We start from the raw sequence: 22,497 nt of genomic DNA, 5'->3' as shown, positions 1-22,497 counted from the left end.
TTTCTGATCTTGTAGCTCTCTATTCTTTTCTCCCACGTGATTCTACACCAGAGGATCTGTTACCCAGTTCTACTATATTCTTTGTACGGGCAGGCCGCTCTGCCTATCGGATGTCCCGCCTGTCTGGCTCCTTTTTGAAACCATCGCTAACAGGTCTAGTTCATGGTGACCTCTATTCTCCGTCGTCTGAACCTGGCTCTCTTTCTGTCTTGGTCTTGTTAGGAGGGATTTACTGCTGTTAGCTAGAGGCTTTACATCCTTTACAAACCCTCTCCCATTTTCAAATGAGTAAACAGCCTTGAGAGGTTACATATCTTCTTTGTAAGTAAGTTTCATCACTTCCTTGGTATTGAAAGGTCCTCATGGTTGAGATTCAATCCTTGCATAACGGTTATTTTCAGATTATTTTATGGCGGGAAGGGGAGATGCTTCTAACTTTTTTCCTTGATTATGAAGCATTTTATAGTTCTTTGAAGACAATCATAAATGTGGCTGGTGTTTCTTGATTATAGTCAGCATCGCACTCAGTATCTGTGGGTTCTGCATCTCTGGATTCAACCAACCTCTGATTGAAAATATTAAAGAAAAAAATTGCATCTGTACTGAACATGTAGACTTTTCCCCATGGATTGTGGTATCTGGGAAAGGTCTTGGAACCAATTCCCTACAGATACATAGGGACAACTGTACTTACCATGTGCCAGGCACATTGCTGGCACTTCACATTTCGTAACTCATTTAATCCCTTGAACAACCCTACGGGAAAGGCTCTATAATTATACCCGCTCCATAGATGAAGAAAGTGAGGCACAGAGAGGTTAACTGACTCAGTGTCACACAGCTAGAAAATGATAGCAGGATTTGAACCCAGACAGGCTGTGTCCAGAGCCACAGAGAGTTCTTCACTGCCACGCTTTTCTGTCCCGTTGATGTCCTTTGCCTTAAACCTGCATCATCGTTCTCTAGGCTTTCTGATGAAATGCCCTGAAAGGGGGCAGTTAGTAAATGATTTTCAAGTGGAAAACTGCGTGGGAGTTTGGGAAAGCAAGTAGTCCATGCCCTAGAAATGTTGAAAACTCCTTAGGAAAATGTTCATCAGCTTTTAAACATGCCACTGATTTTATTTGGTTTGCTTTTTACTTAGGAAAGCCAAGTGACTTCTGTTTCCTTGTAAAAATCTGCGTGTGTGTGTCTGTGTGTGTATGTTTTGTTGTTGTTTTTTGAGATGGAGTCTCGCTCTGTCACCCAGGCTGGAGTACAGTGGCGTGATCTCGGCTCACTGCAACCTCCACCTCCCAGGTTCAAGTGATTCTCCTGCCTCAGCCTCCCAAGCAGCTGGGACTACAGGTGTCCACCACCACGCCCGGCTAACTTTTTGTAGTTTTAGTAGAGATGGGATTTCACCTTGTTGGCCAGGATGGTCTCTATTTCCTGACCTTGTGATCCGCCTGCCTCAGCCTCCCAAAGTGCTGGGATTACAGGCGTGAGCCATCGTGCCCGACCCATAAAGTGTTGTTTTAAAGTGTGGTTTCTAAAACTGGTTGTCCAAACCTCATGAGGATGGTAGGAAGGTTTACATGCTAAAGCACTTAGGGCCGTGTGCTCATTCTTGTAATCCCAGCACTTTGGGAGGCCGAGGCAGGTGGATCACCTGAGGTCAGGAGTTCGAGACCAGCCTGGCCAACGTAGTGAAACCCTGTCTCTAATAAAATACAAAAATTAGCTGGGCGGGATGGCATGGGCCTGTAATCGCAACTACTTGGAAGGCTGAGGCAGGAGAATCACTTGAACCCGGGAGGCGGAGATTTTCAGTGAGCCGAGATCACGCCACAGCACTCCAGCCTGGGCGGCAGCGCACGACTGTCTCAAAACAAAACAAAACAATTAATAAAATAAAACTATTAAAACAAAGCTCTTAGAAAACAAGATCATTTGAGAGGTGTTTATTTTTTATTTATGTTATGTTATTTTATTTTATTTTTATTTTTTGAGACAGAGTCTCACTCTGTCGCCCAGGCTGGAGTGCAGTGGCGCAATCTTGGCTCACTGCAAACTCCGTCTCCCGGGTTCACACCATTCTCCTGCCTCAGCCTCCCAAGTAGCTGGGACTACAGGCGCCCGCCACCATGCCTGGCTAATTTTTTGTATTTTAGTAGAGATGGGGTTTCACCGTGTTAGCCAGGATGGTCTTGATCTCCTGACCTTGTGATCTGCCCGCCTTGGCCTCCCAAAGTGCTGGGATTACAGGTGGGAGCCACTGCCCCCGGCTGAGAAATATTTATTAAAAGAAAATGTGGGACTCACTTGTCTCCTCAATTCCAGCTGTCAATTAGTGAAGTATTACTTGAGGTTTTTGGATAGAACCTTCTTTTTCAATGAAAGATTCTGAGTGCTTTGTCGGAGTTTCTTCTTATCTATCATTTGCTTGTTAGCTTATTGATGCCCATGGAACAGTTATTGACAGCACATTGGATCGTTTTTCAAGAATATTCCTTGAGTAAAACATTTTGCTCTCTTGCTTAGAGGTGTTCAGAAAATATTTCCGCCAGGCCTGTAGTAAATGTAGCACCTCATGTCACATGACATCATGTCATCTAATTCTGCCAGTTACAGGAAAAGATGTTAGAATTTTGGGGGCAAAGCCACAACACATCTGTTGAAATACAGCTGGAACAAGGGAGAACACACGGGACTCGTCCAACTAATAGCTCTACCTTCACCCAGTCCGACTCCCCTCCTGCTCTTAAGGATTAAAATTGTCTCCATATAAAAGCATTTTAAATTGTGGCAGTTAAAAAAATGACATTTATGTCAGAAAAGAAAAGGTAGGCAAAGTTGAATTTTTAGTTGAGAGTAGGGATGTTTGCCTTTACTATCTTTTGGTGCTTTAAGGGCCAAGATAAAACAAGATATAGAGATGTTGGGATAGAATGGAGGTTTTGGGTTCCAGAATTCCATCATTTAAAAAAAAGTCATCGTTTGTTTGGTTTTTGGAGGGTTAGTCAATAATATCTGAGTGGTATCCATTGACAGTGGTAAATAGTGACAGGGGAGGAAGGTGTATTTATCTCTGAAGAGTCTGTGCTCATGAGATGTACTTTGTGTGTTGAAATTCTGTTTACACCAGGCATGGTGGCTCACGCCTGTAATCCCAGCACTTTGGGAGGCCTAAGCAGGTGGATCATGAGGTCAGGAGATCGAGACTATGCTGGCTAACATGGTGAAACCCCAGCTCTACTAAAAATATAAAAAATTAGCTGGGCATGGTGGCGGACATCTGTAGTCCCAGCTACTCAGGAGGCTGAGGCAGGAGAATGGTGTGAACCCGGGAGGAAGCAAAAGACACAAAGAAGCTCCCATGGTGCAGCTCTTCATGTTTTGTGGTAGACGCATTGAGACTTTTTTTCTATGCCTTCATATATGTATGTTTCTGATAAAACACACCTGTAACGTTTTTCACTGAAGAGTTGATTGAAAAAAGCTTTAAATATCATTTGTGGGGCCAGAGGCAAGAGTACAAATTCAGGCCCCATATCACATATCTAAACATTTAAAAGTTATAAATCATGCTTACAAATTGGTAAATAAAATGACTTCTACTCTGCCTGGACAAATACATCTGTCATTAGGACAGAATCAACAAACATGTTTCTGGCTATGGATTTTATTGCTGATAGCAAAATATCAAACATGAGTGAATTTAATTACAGTTGCCTGTGTCTGGGTATTCTGTGGATGTTTCATGAGTAATAAAGACATATACTCCATAGTATATTTTCATAAATCTATTTTTCGTGTTCATATTTTAGCGAACTCCCTAGTTACGTGGTTATAGTCAAGATTTTCACAATGGTTTGTTTTACGGACAATAATACCATGGTGGAGAACCTTTCTTTGTGGTTCTTAGATTGTTCTTTCTTTTTTTGCAGGGACAGAGTCTTGCTGTTTCGCCCAGGCTGGAGTGTAGTGGTGCAATCTTGGCTCACTGCAACCTCCACCTCCTGAGTTCAAGCAATCCTCCTGCTTCAGCCTCCCCAAGTAGCTGGGATTACAAGTGTGTGCCACCATGCCTGGCTAATTTTTGTATTTTCAGTAGAGACGGGGTTTCATCATGTTGGCCAGGCTGATCTCAAGCTTGTGACCTCAATTGATCCACTTGCCTTGGCCTCCCGAAGTTCTGGAATTACAGGTGTGAGCCACCCCACCTGGCCAGATTGTTCTTTTCTTAATCTAAGTCTAGAGATGGCCTGCTTTGCTGAGGCAGAACAGTAGTTACTGACCTTATCAATGAAATTCATACACCAATATTTAGATTAAAAAAAGAATGAGATTGCATATGATAGATTATTGATTTTAGGAAGTACTACAAAGTATTTTAATTTCATTATCCAGATTGAAAATCCATGATCTGAAAATCCAATGTTTGAAATGCTCCCAAATTGGAAACTTTAAAAAAAATTTATTGTTTATTGATACATATTAGATTTACGTATTTTCCAGGTACCTGTGATCATTTGATACATTCATATAATCACATCAAGGTCATTGGGATATGCATTATCTTAAATTGTTATCTTTATGCTAGGGATATTCAAATTATCCTCTTAGGATATTTTGAAATAGGTATTTCGAAATGTACAGTCAATTAATGTTAACCATAGCCACTCTATTGAGTGCCGAAATGACACTCAAAGAAAATGCTCTTTGGAGCATTTTGGAGTTTGGATTTTCGGATTAGGGATGCTGAACTGGTATATTGCAAATATTCCAAATTCTGAAACACTTTTGGCACCAAGCCTTTTGGATAAGAGATAACCAAGGATTCTGTATAAATCATTATTATTGATATTGTGATTTATTACCATTTCTTAAATCAGGTATTTCTGAAGTTCTTTATAACTTTGCAGTGCTGTGTATGTTATAAAGAAAACTGAGGCCGGGCACGGTGGCTCATGCCTGTAACCTCAGCACTTTGGGATGCCGAGGCTGGTGGATTACTTGTGGTCAGGAGTTCGAGACCAGCCTGGCCAACAAAGTGAAACCTCATCTCTACTAAAAATACAAAAATTAGCCAGATGTGGTAGCATGCACCTGTAATCCCAGCTACTTGGGAAGGCTGAGGCGGGAGAATCACTTGAACCCAGGAGGCAGAGGTTAGGGTGGCAACCCAGGCAACAGAATAAGATTCCATCTCAAAAAAAAAAAAAAAATGTATTTTCAGAGAATATATCGTAATGCATATTGATCAGAAAATGGTCTATATGAAATGTTTGGGAATTAGGTCTATGTGAATCTTTTCCTTCTCAGTCATGCAGATATTTTCTTTCATTCTGATTTTTAAGTATTTTCTTGAATTATTAACTTTTATTGCATGTTTCACATCCATGTCCTCTCTGATTGAGGAAAAGTTTTCTCTAAAATTATTCAAAACATTTGTTAAGCTAAATGGCCAAATTATTTCTGTTTGGGTTTTGGGAAACTTTTGCTAATATTATTAATAGTAAGTGATGGTTGATACTAAATAACTCCCGCCAATAGAAATTCAAAATTAATATCACTTTCCAACTATGACCGTGATTTGTACTTTATTTGAGGAGTTTCTTCATATTTACTTATTTTATTTTTTTTTTTTTTGCCATTTTGATGTGCGGGGGTATCCGGGTCCAAGAGTAGTCTGCCATTCTTCCTGTGGATTTATCATCAATTATGTTATATGAATATTTTGAGTTGTTTCTAGAAAATAGCACATGAACGCTTTTGTACCTACGTCGTTGCGTGCTTATTTGATTATTTCCCCAGGAGTAAAATTTCGCGGGAGTGGAAATGTTGGATCACAAAGTTTGCAGGTTTTTATATGGATTATTTGGCAGTGGAAGTTTCATGAGAGGTGTCAGTGCAGCTGGTAGTGGCACAGCTGAGATACCCTGTCATGACATATTTATGACCCCGGAGATTTTGTAACTCCTTACCAGAAGCTTAAGGAAATACATTGATTAGCGGAGGAAGTTAGCTCATGATACTAGATTTTCGTTTCCATTTTTAGGCCTTCTGTGAACCAGGAGAAGGCAGTCTTTTCTGTTAATTGCAAACAAGGCTGTTGATTCCCATGCTCCACCCCACCCCCAGCGTGGTTGCTGATGTTCATTTAAGGCCAAAGCACACTCAAGGGACTAGGCTGTACATTGCATGGGGAGCCAGTGGACATTCATTTGGAGAATTATTTGTATGGATTTTTACTTTATTTTATTTTTTTTGAGATAGCGTCTCACTCTGTCATCTAGGCTGGAGTGCGGTGGTGCAGTCATGGCTCCCTGCAGCCTCGATCTCTTTGGCTCCAGCGATCCTCCCACCTCAGCCTCCTGAGTAGCTGGGACCACAGGCCTGTGCCACATCACCTGGCTAATGATTACATTTTTTGTAGAAATGAGCTCTCCCTGTTTTGCCCAGGCTGGTCTTGAACTCCTGAACTCAAGGGATTCTTCCCCTTTGGCCTCCTAAAGTGCTGGGATTGTAAGTGCGAGCCATCGCACTTGGCCAATTTTTCTGATTTTTTTTTTTCCCCCAAAATGGAGTCTCACTCTGTTGCCCTGGCTGGAGTGCAGTGGTGCCATCTCGGCTCACTGCAAGCTCCGCCTCCCGGGTTCATGCCATTCTCCTGCCTCAGCCTCTCGGTTAGCTGGGACTACAGGCTCCCGCCACTGCGCCCGGCTAATTTTTTGTATTTTTTAGTAGAGACGGAGTTTCACTGTGTTAGCCAGGATGGTCTCGATCTCCTGACCTCGTGATCTGCCCGCCTCGGCCTCCCAAAGTGCTGGGATTACAGGCGCGAGCCACTGCGCCCGGCCAATTTTTCTGATTTTTATTTCTTCGCATTATAGTATGCTTGTGAGTTAACCCTAGGCGACAGCAGTTACTGTGTCGTGATGGTTCACACGTTAGGTGGCCAGGATGTTAGGGAGTGTGTGTGGGTGTGGGTGTGGGTGTGGGTGTGGGTATGGGTGTGTTTAAGGCTTTTTATTTATTAACCTGGGAAATCTTTCTGGACTTTGAAATAAGAGTTTAGTGCCAGGTGAAAATGCAGTGCATCTATGACAATGTATATACCATTGTCATGTAATACAGGTTTACTTCTGTCTGTTTCTACCCATGTTTTGTTCTTCTCATGATGTGACCCAGGGAGATTTAGCAGTTGAAGGCTGAAGAAACTAGAACTCTTGTTGAAACTGGGCGAGTTACATTGCAGGAAAAAACACAAGTTCACCCTCCTCTCCCCTTCCCTCCCCTCCCTTCTTTTCTTTTTTCTTTTCTTTCTTTTTTGATATAGAGTCTTGCTCTGTCTCTGAAGCTGGAATGCAGTGGCACTATCACAGATCACTGCAGCCTCGACCTCCCAGGCTCAGGGGATCCTCTTGCCTCAGCCTCCTGAGTAGCTGGGACCACAGGCATGTGCCACCTTGCCCAGCTAATTTTCAAATTTTTTGTAGAGATAAGGTCTCACTATGTTGCCCAGGCTGGTCTTGAACTCCTGGGCCCAAGCTGTCCTCCCTCCTCAGCCTCTCAGAGTGCTGGGATTATAAGTGTAGGCCATCACACATGGCTTAGCACAACTTTGTAAAACTCACCTGTCCAGATGGCTGAGCTAACCATTCTCAGAAACCAAACTGCAACCCTAGAGCAGATACGTGAACACTTTGCCTTGGCCTAGGATTCTGAAGACAGTGACCATGGACCTGCTGGCTAGCCTTGCCTCCTCTGATGCCTGCTGCAGCTCACACTCTCCTCTCCTGACCCTAGAGGCTGCTGAACGGGTGGCCCTTCACACACTCCTTTTAGACCAGCAACACATTGAGCTGTTTCAGCCTTCCCTTGCACTTCATTTTCTAGAGAGCTGCGCATCTATTTGGATCTTACTTTTATCTCCCCAAATTTGTTACTGTTGTTGTTTGATCTCTCTGAAAGTTTGCTGTTACAACCTGGATTCTCTTAACATCTGATTATCTGATTATTGCAGGGGGCTTGGAGCTAAGGGCTAAGGTGTGCAGTCCTCTGGGAGTTTTCCCCCTCGGATTCTCAGATGTGGGCACATGTGCCCTTTTTTCAGATCTTCTGAACCCTGGCACCCTTGATTTTTTATTTTTATTTATTTTTATTTTTTTTAGACGGAGTCTTGCTTTCTCACCCAGGCTGGAGTGCAGTGGTGGGATCTTGGTTCACTGCAGCCTCCGCCTCCTGGATTCCAGTGATTTGCCTGCCTCAGCCTCTGGAGTAGCTGGGATTACAGTCACGCACCACCACGCCTGGCTAATTTTTGTATTTTTAGTAGAGACGGGGTTTCACCATGTTGGCCAGGGTGGTCTCAAACTCTTGACCTCAGGTGATCCACCTGCCTCAGCCTCCCAAAATGCTAGGATTACAGGTGGGAGCCACTGTGCTCGGCCCCCTTGATGTTTTTGGCCAGATCAGTCTTTGTTGTGGTGGTGGTGGAGGGGTGGTGGCTGTCCTGCCTATGGTAGGATTCTGAGCAACATCCCTGGTCTTGAATCAGTAGATGCCAGGAACATGCCCTCACCTCCTGGTTGTGACAACCAACTGTCTTCAGACATCACTAGGAGGCAAAATTACTTCCAGTTGAGCACAACTGTATCATGTCTATACTCTTAGGGCCACAGATTAAATTTGTTAGTATTTTTTCGATCTTCCTCATCTCCACTGTTTCCTTTTTTTTTCTTCTCTCTTTTCTTTTTTCAGACCCTGAATTCCAGCAGATCTCCTGTTTCCTAATGGCCTTTCACAGTAGGAAAGGTGTGGGAGACCACACATTTATCAGTGTTGAAATTTTATTCTTTGGGATCCAGACTCTCCCCATGAGGTATAGGCATTTACAATCATTATTTACAATCATGTGTTCAGTTGTTCAGCCTAGTTAGAATATTCCCGGCCAGCTGGAACCACTGCCCTAAGGCTTTCATTGGTCCTCGTTCTCGGACCCCTCACCCCCTAAGTGCTTTTTTAGGTCCTTTCCCTAGAGTGTTAGAGAAATATTTATTATACTGAGTAATTAAACTGACAGTTATTCTCTACTAGGAAAAAGAAGGTCGTATTATCTCGTAAAGCTTTGAGGGCATGTCAAGTTGTGTCAAGGTAAATTACATCTGCTGCCTTCTCCCACATATATCTTGTATAGTTTTATTCTGGTATATATTTATTTTATTTTGTTTTATCTTACTTTATTTTATTTTATTTTATTTATTTTATTTTAATTTCATCTTATGTTATTTTTAGAGATGGAGTCTTGCCCTGTCGCCTAGGCTGGAGTGCGGTGGCGCGATCGATCTTGGCCCACTGCAACTTCCACCTCTCAGGTTCAAGCGATTCTCCTACCTCAGCCTGCCGAGTAGCTGGGATTACAGGCGCGTGCCACCACGCCTGGCTAATTTTTGTATTTTAGTAGAGACAGGGTTTCACCATGTTGGTCAGGCTGGTCTCAAATTCCTGACCTCAAATGATTCGCCCACCTCAGCCTCCCAAAGTGCTGGGATTACAGGCGTGAGCCACCGCACCTGGCCTATTCTGGTATACATTTTTTTAAAAAGTCTAGACTCAGAAGTCACCCAAATAGTACAGAGAAGCCCTTTCTGTGTACCTGCCACATCCCTGGTAGTGACATCTTACGTAACAAAATACAGTGTCAAAATCAGGAAATTGACATTCCTGCAGTCTACAGGCCTTCTTCATGTTTCACCAGTTTGGCATGCATGCATTTTTTATGTGTGTGTGATTCTGAACAGTGTTAACACATGTATGGACTTGTATAACCACCTGCAGTCACAATACAGAACTGTTCCATGACAGTCCCTTAGGCTCGCCTTTGGTAGCACCCCAGCCTCCCTCCCTCTAACCCCTCACACCTACGTCTTTTTTCTCCTTCTCTATAGTTTTGTTCTTTGAGAGTATTGTATAAATGGAATTGATCAGTACATATTCTTTTGAGATGGACTTTTCACTCAGTGCCTTTGCCTCCCATCCATGTTGGTACACATGTCAGTTTTGTTCCTTTTTATTATTAAGTGGTATTGCATTGTTCAGGAACACTTTTATTTATTTTGTTTATCTTATTTTATTTTTTGAGATGGAGTCAGGCTCTGTTGCTCAGGCTGGAGTGCAGTGGTGCAGTGTCGGGTTACTGCGGCCTCTGCCTCCCGGGTTAAAGCGATTCTCCTGCCTCAGACTCCCTAGTAGCTGGGTTTAGTGGTGTGTGCCACCATGCCAATTTTTTTTCTTTTTTTTTTTTTTGAGAGACCGAGTCTCGCTCTGTCGCCAGGCTGGAGTGCAGTGGCACAATCTTAGCTTATTGCAGTCTCCACCTCCCGAGTTCAAATGATTCTCTTGCCTCAGCCTCCCAGGTAGCTGGGACTACAGGCGTGTGTCACCATGCCCAAATAATTTTTGTATTTTTAGTAGAGATGGAGTTTCACCATGTTGGCCAGGATGGTCTTGATCTCTTGACCTCATGATCTGCCCGCCTTGGCCACCCAAAGTGCTGGGATTACAGGTGTGAGTCACCACACCCGGCCTAATTTTTGTGTTTTTAGTAGAAATAGGATTTCTGCGTGTTGGCCAGGCTGGTCTCAAACTCCTGACCTCAGGTGATCCACCTGCCTTGGCCTCCCAAAGTGCTGGGATTACAGGCGTGAGCCACCACGCCCGGCCTGCGTGTATATTTATTCCGTTATTTAACTTGTGAAAGTTTATTGGACACTTAACCATGGACTAGGACTGTGCTGAGCTTTTTACATCTATTAATTCATTTAATCTGCTTGGTAGTCCTTAAGTGATTGTGTTGATTACATCTTTATTTTATGTAGGAGAACACAGAGTCTTAGAGAAGGGAGGTGGTCTGCTCAAGTTCACACAGCTGGGAAGTGATAGAGCCAGGATTCCGGCCAAAGAGCTCCAGCTCCATGAACTCATTTGGAGGGGAAGGCAGTTGTTCTGGTAGACTTTTTTGTTTTGTTTTTTGTTTTTGAGATGGAGTCTTGATCCATTGTCCAGGCTAGAGTGCAGTGGCATGATCTCTGCTCACTGCAACCTCTGTCTTCTGGGTTCAAGAGATTCTCATGCCTCAGCCTCCTGAATAGCTGGAGTTACAGGCGCCCGCCACCACGCCCAGCTAATTTTTGTATTTTTAGTGGAGACAGGGTTTCACCATCTTGGCCAGTCTGGTCTTGAACTCCAGACCTCAAGTGATCCCACCCTCCTTGGCCTCCCAAAGTGCTGGGATTACAGGCATGAGCTATCACACCTCGCCGTTCTTGTAGGTTTTTGAAGTCAAAAGGATGTTTTTGAAGTTCAGGAATGCATATTTGCTTCTCCATACAGAGCAGAGCAGTCAGGTAATACAAGTCCAAAAGGAATTAGCTAATTTCTGCCAGTGACTGGAACAACAAGCAGAAATTTTCCTGTAGCCAAACAAAAGCAGAAAGATAGACTTTCTGCTTAGTTTTGTGATGACAGCAGCTGCACACTCAACTGAGTGATTGGAAAGTGATCCCTCTTCAGCGTGAGGGCTCGAAAAATTGTTTCAGTGGGCCAGGTGCAGTGGCTCATGCCTGTAATCTCAGTACTTTGGGAGGCCGAGGCAGGCGGATCACATGAAGTTGGGAGTTTGAGACCAGCCTGACCAACATGGAGAAACCCCGTCTGTACTAAAAATATAAAAATTGGCTGGGTGTAGTGGCACATGCCTGTAATCCCAGCTATTGGGGAGGCTGAGGCAGGAGAATCACTTGAACCCGGGACACGGAGGTTGCAGTGAGCTGAGATTGCGCCATTGCATTCCAGTCTGGGCAACAAGAGCGAAACTCCGTCTCAAAGAACAAGAAGAAAAAAAAAAGAGAAAAATAGTTTCGTGAAATTTTGTGTTTCCAGGGAGTATCTGTGTGGAATGCCAAGGCCACACTAAATTTCATCAGTTGTTTTTTTGGAGTTTTGTCTATTTCTGGTAAACTCCAGCTTCCATGAAGCAGCATTGAGGGAAAAAGTGTATTTGCTTTGGAATCCATATGCAGTTTGTAAATCTTGCTTGTAATCCACTGAGCTGATGCTTCTGTCTGCCTTGTAGATGGAAGTGACACGCAGCTGTCTAGTCTCTAGTCACAACTTTGGGCTTTTGAACTGTTCACATCTTCCTTACCCGAGTTGGGGAAATGTGCTGTTTCTTTCAAGTTTAATGATAAAATTTTAAGAAACTGTTTTGGAAATCTGACGCTCCTTCTAGTAGTGTGAGACTTTAAAAGGTAATGGATGGTTTACATTTAAACCAGCTTTTGAAGGCTGTGATTCAGTTAAGATGGTACTCCTTGGCAGCTGCTAATATTTTTTATTCCTATGGAATACATATTTTGTAGTTTAGAAAGAAAATGGGTAGCATGGTTAGATCAGCAGAAATATTCTTTGTTGTAAAGTATGTAGCCTGGAAGTTATAAAGGGATGGATACATAGGTTAGAGTTACTTTTTTTTTTTCGGACCCAGGGTCTCGCTCTGTTGCCTAGGCTGGAGTGCAGTGATGCAATCACAGCTCACTATAGCCTCGACCTCCTGGGCTCAAGAGATTCTCCCACTTCAGCCTTCTGAGTAGCTGGGACTACAGATGTGTGCACCATGCCCATCTAATCTTTTCTTTCTTTCTTTCTTTTTTTTTTGGTAGAGACGGGTCTCCCTATGTTGCCCAGGCTGGTCTTGAACTTCTGGATTCCAGTGATCCTCTCCTCCCCTCTCAGCCTCCCAAAGTGCTGGGAATACAGGCATGAGCCACCATGCCCTGCTAGAGTTACTGTTTTGTATAGAATGGTAGTTCTCAACTGGGGGCACTCTTGCCTCACTGGGGATATTTAGAAGTATCAGGAGACATTTTTGATTGTTACCGCTGATGGGAGGTCACTATTGGTGTCTAGTAGGTAGAAGCCAAGGATGCTGCTAAACATCCTCGACTGCACAGGGCAGCCCCCACAATGAAGACTGATCCCGTCTAATATGTCAGTAGTGTTAAGGGTAAGAAAACCTGATATAAAAGATTGACTTATAAGAATCTCCCCTCTTGTATTTTATTTATTTATTTATTTATTTTTTGAGACAGAGTCTCGTTCCATTGCCCAGGCTGGAGTGCAGTGGCGCAGGGTCTCTGCTCACTGCAAGCTCTGCCTCCCGGGTTCACGCCATTCTCCTGCCTCAACCTCCCGAGTAGCCCGGACTACAGGCGCCCACCACCACGCCCAGCCAACCTTTTGTATTATTTTTAGTAGATACAGGGTTTCACTATGTTAGCCAGGATGGTCTCGATCTCCTGACCTCGTGATCCGCCGCCTTGGCCTCCCAAAGTGCTGGGATTACAGGTGTGAGCCACCGCGCCTGGCCGTATTTTATTTTAATATTTTGCATTTTCTAAGTAAAATCATTATTCCTAAAGTAATTTCCATAGTGTCTTGTTTGGGGTGTATGTGAATGATGCATTAATCTGATATTCTTTTTTTTTTTTTTTTTTTTTAAGACGAGTCTCACTCTGTCGCCCAGGTGGAGTGCCAGTGGCGGATCTCGGCTCACTGCAGCTCCGCCTCCAAGGGTTTTACGCCATTCCTCCTGCCTCCAGCTCCTGAGTAGGCTGGACTACAGGCGCTGCCACCACGCCCGGCTAATTTTTTTTGTAATTTTAGTAAGAGAGACGGGGTTTCACCATGTTTAGCCAGGATGGTACTCGATCTCGCTGACCTCATGATCCGCCCACCTCCGCCTCCCAAAGTGCTGGATTACAGACATGAGGCCAGCCGGCGCCGCAACGGCCAATCTGATTTTTATTAATTTTAATACCTTCATTATATGTAGTATAACTTGGTTATATTATATATCTGGATCTATAGTTTTATATTTGTCTTATTTATTCCAACATCGATTTCTGCAGCATTGGTGAATGGTTGGGATATTAAGCCATTTTTATTTCTAGGCCATCTCAACTTTTTGAGTTTCCACTGATCTAAGAAAGGAAGGAACAGACAGTGCGGAGCTGATATGTGTATTTCTGAAATGAAAGAAAGATAGAAGGGGCTGACATTAGCGATCTACACTATATTCTTTGGACCTCTTCGTGTCATCTCATTGTTTTAGTTAATTACCAACATTCGGGTTACCAACCCTGACAATTCAAGATTCAGCCTCTTTGAATGGCGTACGTGAACCTTTACCAATGATTTCATACCTTTTTTCTTTTCCATTTCTCCCAATTTTGATGAGTAAGTGTGTGGTTTTTCTTCTTAATTTTCACCAAGCCTGTTGTTTTCTTGCCAGCCATAGTAATGAATCCCTCTAAAACCTTGGTGAGGGCAGTTGAATCAGCAGGCAAATCTTTCTTATTTGCTGAAAATAAATGGAAGGCTGCTTATAGGTTCACACCGTTACTGCTCTCATTAAATCTTCAGGCAGGAGGGAAATGAAATTGGATCATCTTAAAGTTCCTGGATTTAATCTATGATTTAGGAGGGAGTTCTTTCCATGCTTCTCCTCTCCTGTTTTCTCTTCCTAGCAGGAGGAGAAAAAAAGCAAGTAATTTAATTTAATCTGAAAAATTTTTTTTTTTTTTGACTTCATGGCTTTTTGACATTGGAAGAGAAATGAACCATCTTTCTACAGGAGCTTTAGTGTTGTGTGTGCTTTTTTTATTGATTGGGAATAACTTAAAAAGACTCCTCAGAACTCCAAATGGGATATTTAATTTGTTAGAACACGAGTCTGCACCACTGTTGACGGTGAAATGAATTGACTAAGTGGATAATTTGCTCAGCATTAGCTGACCTGACGTAGTGGAACAAAGGTCTCTGGAGATGGTTCATGGTGGAAATCTGGGCTTGATGGGCTGGTAATGAGGCTTCAGCGATGACATCTCTACCAAGGCTGAGGCTTAACACTCAGGGAATTCAACTGGTAAGTGACATGCTTTGAATATTTACTCATTAGCTCTGTTAATTCAGATTCATTATAAGAGATGTATGGTGAGTGATTTTTTTTTTTTTTTTTTTTTTTTTTTTTTTGAGATAGAGTCTCGCTTTGTCACCCAGGCTGGAGTGCAGTGGCGCAATTTTGGCTCACTGCAACCTCTTCCTCCTGGGTTCAACAGCAGTTCTCGTGCCTCAGCCTCCTGAGTAGCTGGGACTACAGGTGCATGCCACCACACCCAGCTAATTTTTTATATTTTTAGTAGAGACAGGGTTTCGCCATGTTGGCCAGGCTGGTCTTGAACTCCTGACCTTAGGTGACCTGCCCACCTCGGCCTCCCAAAGTGCTGGGATTGTAGGCGTGAGCCACTCCGCCCAGCCAATGGTGAGTGATTTCTTTGCATCAGAGATGAGTGCTTGTTGAAGACCACTGTTGATGGAATTCAGCGTGACTTCGCCTCTGCCACGGGTCCTCTGATTGGCCTGCCATTGCTGTGGTTGTACTGGTAGCTAGGAGGGTTCTCACCCGCTGCCATTAGTGAGACCATGATGCTGTGGAGGGAGGTGCGGAGGACACCAAGGTAGTACAATTGATTGACTGATGCGCCTTGGAGGGTCCCTCAGATTTATCTATAAACCTTTAAAAATAATAATGATAATCATAGAGGACATCTGTGAGGAACTTATTTGGTGCCATTTGCTGTGCTGAGCCCTTTTGCAGATATCCTGGATTTCATTGAGTCCTCTGCATCTTAGGAATTGTTGTTAATCTCATGTAGAGATGAACTACCTATGACTTGGAACCCACTTGTGTTCCCTGGTGGGACTCTTGACTTCTGAAAGTACTTTTTTTGTTTTGCACCGTATACCTTAGTTCAGTGGAAGGGGGCCTGGTTGTTAGATTTTATTTCTGTGATCAATATCATTTTGCAGTTGGCTATTAGCGATCTTCTACTCTTGCCTCTTCATTTTGTAGACAGAATCTTAACCCAAAGATGTAAGTCCCATGCCCAGCTTTGAAGAGCTCGTTCATGAATCCAGAGCCTTTTTCCTTTGCTGCTGGTGACTTTGGCATTTCTGGGAAATTTCCGTTTATTTAAGATTATACTTTTAATCTTGTGATGTATGTATATTACAATATTAATTTCTAATCAGCTGTGAAAGTTCCACCCTTGCAAAGTCCCACAGCCAGATGGGATCCCAAGTTTCTTGGCTCCCCCAGAGCCTGTGTGTTCATTTCTTCTCTTACAAGTTGATGTCTCGAGCTTATCACTGCTCTCACGGCCAGGTGGCTTGCCAGTTCCCAGGACTGGCGGTGCGTTTATAAAATATTGGGACTTTTTCTAGTGCGATACGATCCCATACTAGGCAGTGATTAAATCTCAAGGTTATTTTCATGTCTTGGGTACCCAGTGGAAGGCATGTTTTGTGTAGACTCCCTTAAATGTAGGAGAGACAGATCTGGGGCTAGAAACTTAGCATTTACAAATAGGCAAAACAAAAGTAGTAGACTCAGCAGAAAGAACAGGTCTGCAGAATTAACAGTGGCATGCATAGGTGGGCCACGTAAGGTCTGTCGGGTATCACTAATCCCAGTGAGGTGATGGTTATGGTACATATTGATCTCTTCTGCTGACTGCTGTCTGATACTGATAATGGATATTAGGTTCTTGTAAGAATGGGCTTGCGGGCTTCTTAGCGTATTCCAGCAGAAGCTCCTGAAGGTCCTTGGGAAGGTTGTCACAAGCAGGAATCAGGTGGAGTGGCAGCGAAGGAAAGGCAGCCTGGCCAGCTGTTGGGATCAGCAGAACTGGCTGTGGCAGTGGGCGCTCAGCCAAGCTGCCCGCACTTCCTGTAAAACACCCTGGTCTCTACCCAGCTTCCTGTAGGTACTCTAGGAAGAAATGCCACCTTGAACCCGTGGCCTAGCTTGCAGTACCATGCTGGAACATTAAGGTCTTTATCATTTGGTCAGGATCGGACAGACTTCTTTATGTTCCTTTGCTTTTCCTGTCCCACCACGGAAATTGGTATCTTCAGGTGTCTGTTTCCGGGGAGGAGCCCAGGTTAGCTGTGTTGTGTTGTTTCTTGTTTTAACTGAAATCCCATAAAAGGGGCCGAATGTAGTATCCCACGTGATCCAGGTCCAGGTCGTTCCTCCTCCTGGTGTCTCTTGGCTCCCTCTCCTTCTTGTCTTTTTGTCTTGAGCAACTGTATCTTAACCTCCTCCCACTCTTGCCACATGGTGGTCCAGTCTTTGCCTGGCCTATTGTTCTTGGAGCTCAGAATTTTTGCTGACCTTATTTCTGTACTTCAGCATGTACTTGTGTATCCTGGTTCTCACTTGTCTCTCTTGTTCTGACTCAAGATGTTATGGGCTCCTAGCCACACCCAAACCCCACATTGCACACCTCCGCTTGCTTTGGCCACTGCCTGGGCTTGGCTCTGCTTCTGTAAGCAGACAGGTCAGTAGCCTGTCTTCCACTGCCAGCCTTCCCGGGCACTCTGGACACTGGCCACCTCCACAGCCTATGACTTGCTGCTGTCCTGGGGTCCCAGTGATGTCTTCATCCTGCCTTAACCCGAGTAGCCACCCTACAGATGCAGTTTTGCACAAGATGGCTTCATTCACAAACTTGAGAAGAAGGAAATTCTGTGATACCAGGGTGAAAGTCGAAATTAATCATTCAGTCTTGAGCTTCAGACAGCCATACACGTATATATAAGGAGAAGCAGAAAACTGTAGTTTGAAATGTTCATATGCAATTCATACCCTAAAGGACTGGATTCCTTTTAGCATTACCAAGTATGCATCTCTGTGCTTTATTGCTAAAGAGGACTTGACTATTACTCAAGATCTGATTTTTTTAAATGAACTGACAGGAGTGTTAAGAGAATTTTGATAGCAGCCTGTATCTTTGTCTTTGAGTTTTTAGCACGTTTAAATGCCAAGTATGAATTTGTTTTCCTCGATAACGTAATCTTGGAAGTGAGAAAAGGGTTTGTTTTATAACTAGGGAGAAAGAAATGGTTTATTTTTGTGTTCGATGTCAGTCACAAAAGAAGGCAGGCACTGAGAGAAATGTAAACTCCTTTTTTGGTGAATTTTATTAAAACCAAAGGGAAGATAGAATTGGCTTTTTTTTTTTTTTTTTTTTTGAGGAATAAACGGAATATCCTTGCCTTCTGGTGTTCAATTGGCAAGTGGCCAGAAAGCATGCCTGTAGCTTAGGAATCATCCCAAACTAAACTAAGAGCAAACGTCTGACTTGCTGGAGGCTGAAATTCAATCTCGGAGGTACCATGGTGTGTGTGTGTGTGTGTGTGTGGTGGGGGCAGGGTGGTAGGTGAAGGAAGTCTGAAAGTTGTACCCTTGGCAGCTATAAATAGAATACTCAACTCACTTGGGTGGCTAAAATACAGACTGTTTAAAAGGGTTTTAGTCTGCCATTTGGTCAGAATTAAGGTATGATTCAATATGATTATATCCAATGCTGGCCTAAAAACATACTCATTTTCCTTTTGATTAGAGCCAGGTTTAATTAAGATCACTGCTTGACAAGCCCATTAAATAACTGAAACTTCCCTTCCAAAGCTTACTGTGAATGGAGGCATTATGGACCAAAGAATGCATTTTTCAAAACCGGTATTGAGACCCAGACTATGTAAGGCATGGTGTAAAAGGGCAACAAATATGGGGCCGCAGGTAAGGAAGATGTGTCCACTGAATTAGGTCGTGTGCCATGGGGAGTGGTAGGGATTGTGGCTCACTGGAGCTCACAGAACTTGAAGAATTAGGGCTCAGTGTTGCCAGGCCTTCTATTTGTTAAAGAGAGATCAGAAACCTAGATTTCTGTGAAATGTTCCAATTTGCAAAATGTTGACAAGTAACATAAAATGTTTTGGTTTTTACCTAGTGGGCCAAACAAGACTTGGCTGGGACTTAAAGTCTTTAGATCAGGGGTGTCCAATCTTTTGGCTTCCCTGGGCCACATTGGAAGAAGAGCTGTCTTGGGCCACACATAAAATATACTAACACTAACAGTAAGATGACTGATAAGCTTAAAAACAAACAAACAAGCAAACAAAAAGCCTAATTTTGGGGGGGTGGCCGGGGTGGGAGGGGAGACGGAGTTTCGCTCTTGTTGCCCAGGCTGAAGTGCAATGGCAGGATCTCGGCGGCTCACTGCAACCTCCGCCTCCCAGGCTCAAGCATTTCTCCTGCCTCAGCCTCCCAAGTAGCTGGGATTACAGGTGCCCACTACCACGCCTGGCTAATTTTTGTATTTTTAGTAGAGACGGAGTTTCACCATGTTGGCCAGGCTGGTCTCGAACTCCTGACCTCAGGTGATCCACCCACCTCGGCCTCCTAAAGTGCCGGGATTACAGGCATGAGCCACCGTGCCCGGCCAATTTTTGTTTTTGTTGTTGGTTTAAGACAGGATCTCACTCAGTTACCCAGACTGGAGTGCAGTGGTGCGATTTCGGCATACTGCAGCCTTGATTTCCCAGGTTCAAGCGATCCTCCTGCCTCAGTTACCCAAGTAGCTGGGACTACAGGCGTGCACCACAATGCCCAGCTAATTTTTGTATTTTTTGTAGAGATGAGGTTTCACCATGTTGGCCAGCCTCGTCTTGAACACCTGAGCTCAAGGGATCCCCCCGATTCAGCCTCCCAAGGGGCTGGGATTAGAGGTGTAAGCCACAGTGCCCAGCAGAAATCTCATAATGTCTTAAGAAAATTTACAAATTTGTGTTGAGGTGCATTCAAAACCGTCCTTGGCTGCTGGTTGGACAAGTTTGCTTTAGATGCTGAAGAAGTGCTGCTGTGTAACTTTGGAGCAAAGGAAGGGAATGGAATGGCTTGTGTTTTCCTTTGGGTTGGTTTATGTTAGTTTTAGCTTGCTTCCAAAAAATATTTATTGTGAAGTGGTTTTGGGAGGGTAGTATCTAGATTAGATTTATGTATTTTCTGAATGGATCCTCATAGATCCCTGTTAAATCTTTTTAAATTAAGTTACATTTTGTTTCAGAGATTGAGTCTTGCTGAGTTTCCCAGGCTGGTCTCACACTCCTGTCCTCAAGTGTTCCTCTTGGGCTGGCCCATTCTTTATGGATCACGCAGGGGTAGAAATTGGATAATCTTGTCTCTTGAAGGGGAGAAAAGGTTTTATTTTTCTATTTTCAATGTTTACTTAATGTCTTCTTTTTTTTATTTTTTTTGAAGAGATGTGAGGTTTGGAGAACTGGATGTCATACTAAGATACTTGTTCATAAAACCTGGCATTTGTTTAATGACTGAGTCCTTACAGAGTGTAGCATAAATGGGAAGGTTCTAGAAACACAGTATCTTGGTTTGAACACTGCTCTGATGCTTGCTGGGGATATGACCTTGGGGAAGCCACACCCCCCATGCTGTGCCTCAGGCTCCCTTTTGTAATATGGGTTTAATGTTAACTGTACCCATCCCACAGGGTCGCTAGGGAATGAAATAGTGAATACATTAAAAATGCTTAGAGGAGTGACGGACGCCTAGTGAGCACTGAAAAAGCATTAGGTAGTATTAGTTTCTATTACTAGTTCTTACTAATTATAATAAAATATTTGAGAGCCCCTTTAGTGTAGGACATTGTTATAGGTATTTTTACATCATTTTCACGTGGTCCTTCCAACTCTATGAAGAACAAATTATGATTCCCATTTTATAGATGTCACGCTGTGGAATAAAGGGCAGCAGACCTGGTTGGATCTGTGACCTGGTCATTTGTCAGCTATGCAGACTTGGGCAACTCAGTCTTTCTGGACTCAACTGAAATTTCCTGGATGTAAACAGGGAAGAAAGGGAAAAAAAAACAAAAACGAACTGAATTGTTTCAGGCTTTTCAGCTCTGATTTTTAAAAATTTTATTTTTTAAGGTGAGATTCATTTAACGAAATTAACCATTTCTAAATGTACAATTCAGTAGCAGTCAGTGCATCTACATTGTTGTGAAACTGTCACCTGTCTAATTTCAAAACAATTTCAATACCGTAAATAAAACGAATACCCATTGTCTTAGTCCATTTGTGTTGCTATAAAGAAATAGCTGAGGCTGAATAATTTATAAGAAAAAGAGATCTGTTTGGCTCGTGGTTCTGCAGCTTTACAAGAAGCATGGCACCAGCATGGCATCTGCTTCTGGTGAGGCCTCAGGAAGCTTCCACTCAGAGCAAAAGGCAAAGGGGAGCCTCTTTGTGCAGATCACATGGTGGGAGAGGAAGCAGTAGAGAGGGGAGAGTGCCAGGCTCTTTTCAACAACCAGTTCTCATAGGAACTAAGAGTGAGAATTCACTCATTCCTGCAAGAATGAGTTCCTGCAAGCTATTCATGAGGGATCTGCCCCCACGGTCATGAACACTTCCCGCCAGGCCCACCTCCATCACTGGGGGTCAGATGTCAACATGCGACTTGGTAGGGCCAAACAAACCATGTCTGTGGTTTGGCTGTGTGCCAACCCAAATCTCATCTTGAATTGTAGCTCCTGTAATTCCCATGTGTCACTGGAGGGACCCAGTGGGAGGTAATTGATCGTGGGGGGGTGGGTTTTTCCTGTGCTGTTCTCGCGATAGTGGTAGTGACTAAGTCTCACAAGATCTGGTGGGGTTTTTTTTTTTTTTTTTTTTTTTGAGATGGAGTCTCGCTCTGTCGCCTGGGCTGGAGTGCAGTGGTGTGATCTCAGCAACCTCTGTCTCCCAGTTTCAAGCAATTCTCCTGCCTCAGCCTCCTGAGTATCTGGGATTACAGGCTCGGTGTACCACCACAGCTGGCTAATTTTTTGTATTTTTAGTAGAGACAAGGTTTCACCGTGTTGGTCAGCCTGGTCTCAAACTCCTGACCTCATGATTTGCCCACCTCGGCCTCCCAAAGTGCTGGGATTACAGGCATGAGCCACCTCACCTGGCCGATCTGATGGTTTTATAAAGGGCAGTTTCCTTGCACATGGCCTCTTGCCTGCCACCGTGTAAGACATGCCTTTGCACCTCCTTCACCTTTTGCCATGATTGGAGGCCTCTCCACTCGTGTGGAACTGTGAGTCTGTTAAACCTCTTAAACCTCTTTTTCTTTATGAATTACCCTGTCTTGGGTTATTTCTTCTTAGCAGTATGAAAATGGACTAATACAATGTCCAAGCCGTAGCACCTGTTCAGCAGTCACTCCTTATTCTCCCCTCTTCCCACCCCCTGACAACCTCCAATTTGCTTTCTGTCTCTATGGAATTATCTGTTCTGAATATTTCATGGAAATGGAGTCACGCAATAGGTGACCTTTTGCATTTGGCTTCTTTCACTGGACATAATGTCTTCAAGATTCACCCATGTTGTAGGATGCATCAGTACTTCATTCCGATACTCCAGTGTTGTCTCTGTTTTATATAAGTAAATGTGTGTAAAACACATTGTAACAAATATGGTTATATACTTATTTATCAGAACTATATCTGTATATAATGTATATGTTTCAATATTTATGTTGAT

Source organism: Rhinopithecus bieti, unplaced genomic scaffold (assembly GCF_001698545.2).
Source record: "Rhinopithecus bieti isolate Rb0 unplaced genomic scaffold, ASM169854v2 scaffold_52030, whole genome shotgun sequence".
Lineage (NCBI taxonomy): Eukaryota > Metazoa > Chordata > Mammalia > Primates > Cercopithecidae > Rhinopithecus > Rhinopithecus bieti.
Note: the sequence above shows the minus strand (reverse complement) of the source record.